The sequence below is a fragment of the Haplochromis burtoni genome, unplaced genomic scaffold, assembly GCF_018398535.1.
Source record: "Haplochromis burtoni strain Fernald_Lab_line unplaced genomic scaffold, NCSU_Asbu1 Contig_1070, whole genome shotgun sequence".
NCBI lineage: Eukaryota > Metazoa > Chordata > Actinopteri > Cichliformes > Cichlidae > Haplochromis > Haplochromis burtoni.
This window is the reverse complement of record NW_024583431.1, coordinates 46,596-53,071: the sequence shown is the minus strand read 5'-3', so window position 1 is coordinate 53,071 and position 6,476 is coordinate 46,596. Positions and strand designations below refer to the sequence as shown.

General features: G+C 43.0%; 1 protein-coding gene across 5 annotated transcripts in view; it reads left to right on the top strand.

Moving 5' to 3' along the window:
- The first annotated feature begins 1,850 nt into the window (after positions 1–1,850).
- The window catches only part of ubr7 (ubiquitin protein ligase E3 component n-recognin 7), a 38,483-nt gene continuing 33,857 nt past the window's right edge, over positions 1,851–6,476 (top strand). For 2 of the 5 annotated variants that reach the window (XM_042216477.1, XM_014330842.2), the window contains exon 1: positions 4,265–4,476. The gene's annotated coding sequence lies outside the window, so the exon portion shown is untranslated. Of the gene's footprint in view, positions 2,064–4,260; positions 4,477–6,476 lie in introns of those variants that run through there. The other 3 variants (XM_042216478.1, XM_005951668.3, XM_014330841.2) reach the window with 3 other exon arrangements.

The following is a 6,476-nucleotide window of genomic DNA, read 5'->3' as shown; positions in this document are numbered from 1 at the left end:
GGAGAAGATTTCACGGTTGTTGTGGTCGTGATAATTTTGTGAGGCCACATGGAAAAGGCTCGGATGAGCTTTCCAAAGTTCTACAAGTTGTGCCTCCATCGCTTGTGTCCAGATCACACGCTGCACAGCCGTGCTGCTCCGTCTTTTTCACTCGACATTTACGTGTGCGCGCGAGCAGTGTGAGCGCGCTCACGAGCGATTGATGATCGGGAGCTGGTCGTGAGGTGTTAATCACTTCTCGTTACCCCACGTATACTACACGACGCACGATGAAGGCCAAAATCGGTCCGATCACTCAAAAATCGGTCTCAAAATGGGCCTAAAACCGCACAGTGTATGCCCAGCATAACAATGTTTGTTCCCCTCAGAGAAAGGGAAGAATGGGAAAAGGAAAACACCTGGCTGGAAAAAGTTAATATGGGCATGTGCAGTGAATATCAGCGCTATGTGGCCAGAAGTGTGATAATATAACTTATTTTGTGTAATAAACAACTGCATAAAACGAAACAATAATGGTAAATGGCCTGTATTTGTATATCGCTTTTCTAGTCCCTAAGGACCCCAAAGCGCTTTTACACAACCTGTCATCCACCCATTCACACACACATTCACACACCGGTGATGGCAGCTACATTGTAGCCACAGCCACCCTGGGGCGCAGATGATTACAACAAATAGATGACTAATACATAAAAGTAATACATAGATGAATAATGATGATGAGTTAAGATGCGTAATCATGGGAACAAGTGGGTTTACAAACAGGAGCAGCTGATTAGCATTAGAAAAGCTGAAATAATACCTCAGCTGAAGCCAATTGTACTAAATGCACTAAATGTGCACTGTTACAAGAATATTTTTCTTTCTATTGTTTTCTATTATTTTAAGTTAAGCAGGACAGAGTTCTTTTAAAGAAAGATTTACTTATATTCTCAAAAGTTAAGCATGACAGGCTTCTGTTTAAGAAAGAGACCTGTTTTACTGTGTTAATGTTGTCATTTTGAGCTAAAAATAAATGGCTAAATGATCATTTGTTTCACATGTGTTCATATCACAAAGAATACACATCTGCTTAAATCAAATTCAAGTCAAATGGTTAAAAAAATAATTTCACACACAAAAAAAGAGCTAGAAAATTCACCACACTGGGAAGGGTGAAGACAACTGGGTCGCCCGGCCCTGGCCACGAGGTGTCCCTTATTTATTTTTCAGGGAGTTGGCAACCCTACTCCGAGTCAGGCTCAGTGCCTTTGATACCCTCTGCTAGATTTGTTTAGCAGGTAATAAAGCAGAGGCCTAGAAGCTCGTTCAGCACATCTAGCTATCTTTCTGTTACGCCTGTTCACAGGTAGTTTTTTGTAGCTCACCTTGTGCGCATACTTTTTCACGCTCAACAAGCTCGCTGAGCAGCTGCGACACGTTCTGGTTCAGCTCGGAGATTCCGCGTATCAAAGAGCTAAGGTGTGTTTCTACCTGCACGCTGACCGTCTGCCTCTGCCCATCTCTGAGCCTCAGCTCTGTCCGCAGCGACGCCATCTTCCTCGATGACGTCATCGCGGACATCTACTACCTTCAGGTTCGCTTTATGATTTATTTATCAAAAAATCCTGGTCATGTGGAACTCTGATCTACACACCGGAACTGAGTAATAGTTTACAATAACGAGCTTTAAAGTTTCAGGGGTCAAACTTTGCTGATGAGTCATGTTTGGAATGAAAGCTGCGCTTTAATCAGTTGTAGGAGGACATTCGTTAAACACGTGAACGCGACACAGCGCTTAGCTTATTTTTTATTTTATTTATCAGGTAATTATTATAAACTTTATTAATATTCAGACTCAGTGGAGCTGACCTGTTTACTAATTTTATTTGTGTTTTTGTTCCGGTGACGTCTCGCCTCACTGAATACGATAAATACGATCTGAAGAAGTGAACCGGAAGTTGTCATTGGTTAATGGTAGCTAGCAGCTCGATGACACACATCAGAACATCGGACTTGATTATTTATTCGTGGTGCTTCATCGACTAGTTCACAGTCAAGCGGAGCAATCTGACCCTAGATCGGTGAGTGTTTTTGTTCTCAGAGCGAGCAGCCTTAGCATTAAGCACGCTGCCCGTTCGTATTTACCGAGGATGCTGGCTGATGCTAACTGGCGCTAACCGTTAACATGCTTATTGATTGTCCCCGGTAACAGCTCCTTGTTGCGGCTCTGAAGCTTGCGCGTGTTTGTTGAGCTTGACGTCACAGCTATTTGTTTTTTGTTTGGTTGTTTACACTTCGAAGGCAGGAACCACTGCGCAGGCTCAGCTAAAAATCTGAGTTTGTTGAACCTAGGGTTGCCAACTCCCTGAAAAATAAATAAGGGACACCTCGTGGCCAGGGCCGGGCGACCCAGTTGTCTTCACCCTTCCCAGGAGAAGATTTCACGGTTGTTGTGGTCGTGATAATTTTGTGAGGCCACATCGAAAAGGCTCGGATGAGCTTTCCAAAGTTCTACAAGTTGTGCCTCCATCGCTTGTGTCCAGATCACACGCTGCACAGCCGTGCTGCTCCGTCTTTTTCACTGACATTTACGTGCGCGCGAGCAGTGTGAGCGCCTCACGAGCGATTGATGATCGGGAGCTGGTCGTGAGGTGTTAATCACTTCTCGTTACCCCACGTATACTACACGACGCACGATGAAGGCCAAAATCGGTCCGATCACTCAAAAATCGGCTCAAAATGGGCCTAAAACCGCACAGTGTGAGCCCAGCATTAGAGCAGCAATGTTTGTTCCCCTCAGAGAAAGGGAAGAATGGGAAAAGGAAAACACCTGGCTGGAAAAAGTTAATATGGGCATGTGCAGTGAATATCAGCGCTATGTGGCCAGAAGTGTGATAATATAACTTATTTTGTGTAATAAACAACTGCATAAAACGAAACAATAATGGTAAATGGCCTGTATTTGTATATCGCTTTTCTAGTCCCTAAGGACCCCAAAGCGCTTTTACACAACCTGTCATCCACCCATTCACACACACATTCACACACCGGTGATGGCAGCTACATTGTAGCCACAGCCACCCTGGGGCGCAGATGATTACAACAAATAGATGACTAATACATAAAAGTAATACATAGATGAATAATGATGATGAGTTAAGATGCGTAATCATGGGAACAAGTGGGTTTACAAACAGGAGCAGCTGATTAGCATTAGAAAAGCTGAAATAATACCTCAGCTGAAGCCAATTGTACTAAATGCACTAAATGTGCACTGTTACAAGAATATTTTTCTTTCTATTGTTTTCTATTATTTTAAGTTAAGCAGGACAGAGTTCTTTTAAAGAAAGATTTACTTATATTCTCAAAAGTTAAGCATGACAGGCTTCTGTTTAAGAAAGAGACCTGTTTTACTGTGTTAATGTTGTCATTTTGAGCTAAAAATAAATGGCTAAATGATCATTTGTTTCACATGTGTTCATATCACAAAGAATATGCATCTACTTAAATCAACTTCAAGTCAAATGGTTAAAAAAATAATTTCACACACAAAAAAAGAGCTAGAAAATTCACCACACTGGGAAGGGTGAAGACAACTGGGTCGCCCGGCCCTGGCCACGAGGTGTCCCTTATTTATTTTTCAGGGAGTTGGCAACCCTACCCAGTCAGCTCACCTTAACACCTCTGCCAGATTTACGTTAGCAGCCCTTGTTAATAAAGCAGAGGCCTAGAAGCTCGTTCAGCACATCTAGCTATCTTTCTGTTACGCCTGTTCACAGGTAGTTTTTTGTAGCTCACCTTGTGCGCATACTTTTTCACGCTCAACAAGCTCGCTGAGCAGCTGCGACACGTTCTGGTTCAGCTCGGAGATTCCGCGTATCAAAGAGCTAAGGTGTGTTTCTACCTGCACGCTGACCGTCTGCCTCTGCCCATCTCTGAGCCTCAGCTCTGTCCGCAGCGACGCCATCTTCCTCGATGACGTCATCGCGGACATCTACTACCTTCAGGTTCGCTTTATGATTTATTTATCAAAAAATCCTGGTCATGTGGAACTCTGATCTACACACCGGAACTGAGTAATAGTTTACAATAACGAGCTTTAAAGTTTCAGGGGTCAAACTTTGCTGATGAGTCATGTTTGGAATGAAAGCTGCGCTTTAATCAGTTGTAGGAGGACATTCGTTAAACACGTGAACGCGACACAGCGCTTAGCTTATTTTTTATTTTATTTATCAGGTAATTATTATAAACTTTATTAATATTCAGACTCAGTGGAGCTGACCTGTTTACTAATTTTATTTGTGTTTTTGTTCCGGTGACGTCTCGCCTCACTGAATACGATAAATACGATCTGAAGAAGTGAACCGGAAGTTGTCATTGGTTAATGGTAGCTAGCAGCTCGATGACACACATCAGAACATCGGACTTGATTATTTATTCGTGGTGCTTCATCGACTAGTTCACAGTCAAGCGGAGCAATCTGACCCTAGATCGGTGAGTGTTTTTGTTCTCAGAGCGAGCAGCCTTAGCATTAAGCACGCTGCCCGTTCGTATTTACCGAGGATGCTGGCTGATGCTAACTGGCGCTAACCGTTAACATGCTTATTGATTGTCCCCGGTAACAGCTCCTTGTTGCGGCTCTGAAGCTTGCGCGTGTTTGTTGAGCTTGACGTCACAGCTATTTGTTTTTTGTTTGGTTGTTTACACTTCGAAGGCAGGAACCACTGCGCAGGCTCAGCTAAAAATCTGAGTTTGTTGAACCTAGGGTTGCCAACTCCCTGAAAAATAAATAAGGGACACCTCGTGGCCAGGGCCGGGCGACCCAGTTGTCTTCACCCTTCCCAGTGTGGTGAATTTTCTAGCTCTTTTTTTGTGTGTGAAATTATTTTTTTAACCATTTGACTTGAATTTGATTTAAGCAGATGTGTATTCTTTGTGATATGAACACATGTGAAACAAATGATCATTTAGCCATTTATTTTTAGCTCAAAATGACAACATTAACACAATAAAACAGGTCTCTTTCTTAAACAGAAGCCTGTCATGCTTAACTTTTGAGAATATAAGTAAATCTTTCTTTAAAAGAACTCTGTCCTGCTTAACTTAAAATAATAGAAAAAATAGAAAGAAAAACATTCTTGTAACAGTGCACATTTAGTGCATTTAGTACAATTGGCTTCAGCTTGAGGTATATCTAATCAGCTGCTCCTGTTTGTAAACCCAGCTTGTTCCCATGAATTACGCATCTTAACTCATCATCATTATTCATCTATGTATTACTTTTATGTATTAGTCATCTATTTGTTGTAATCATCTATCCTTGCAGTTGTTTATTACACAAAATAAGTTATATTATCACACTTCTGGCCACATAGCGCTGATATTCACTGCACATGCCCATATTAACTTTTTCCAGCCAGGTGTTTTCCTTTTCCCATTCTTCCCTTTCTCTGAGGGGAACAAACATTTGCTGGGCAGACACTGTGCGGTTTTAGGCCCATTTTGAGACGATTTTTGAGTGATCGGACCGATTTTGGCCTTCATCGTGCGTCGTGTAGTATACGTGGGGTAACGAGAAGTGATTAACACCTCACGACCAGCTCCCGATCATCAATCGCTCGTGAGCCGCTCACACTGCTCGCGCGCAAACACGTAAACGTCGGTGAAAAAGACGGAGCAGCACGGCTGTGCAGCGTGTGATCTGGACACAAGCGATGGAGGCACAACTTGTAGAACTTTGGAAAGCTCATCCGAGCCTTTTCATGTGGCATCACAAAATTATCACGACCACAACAACCGTGAAAATAGTTGGATTTACATTGCTGCTCAATCACAGCTGCCTGATCAATGTTTTTCATTAGCAATTTAGCAAAGTTGATGGTGGTGGTGTGTCTGTGTGAGTGAAAGACAGAGAGGAGAGCGAGCGACAGATTTTCTGTTATAACCTTATTTTATGGACGCACAGTGTGAGCACTCAGGTCGCATCAGAGCATCGGGCGGTATAGTGTGAGACCTGCATCGTGACCTACCAACTTCTAACCCCTGCGAGTCAATCGTGCAGTTTGAGCAGGAGCTGAATAACGCGACTGAAAAAATCGCACAGTGTCTGCCCAGCTTTAGGTGTACTGTCGTCCGAGACTTGCACCGCAGTGTCGGCGTTTGTTTCCCTGTTGGCCATGCTTCTTGTTGTGGTCATCTGTTGTCTTCCGGTATTTTCTCCGTAAGCGACCTTTCCTCGACCAATGAGATGAGCGGTAATCTGAATTGTCATACTCGAATTGTCATAAGTGTGCTGTCAGCTCATTGGTCACAAAGCAGGAGAGGGGCTGGGAATTATGTTTTCAAACAAAGTGTTAATTCCATAAACATTTATAGACTACTTTTGATTCTCACTGTATTACGGGACAAAGTGCGTCCCTTATTGCTCAATACGGGACGTGTACTTTTGTTTCGAAATACGGGACGATTCCGTATTTTAAGGGACGGTTGGCAAC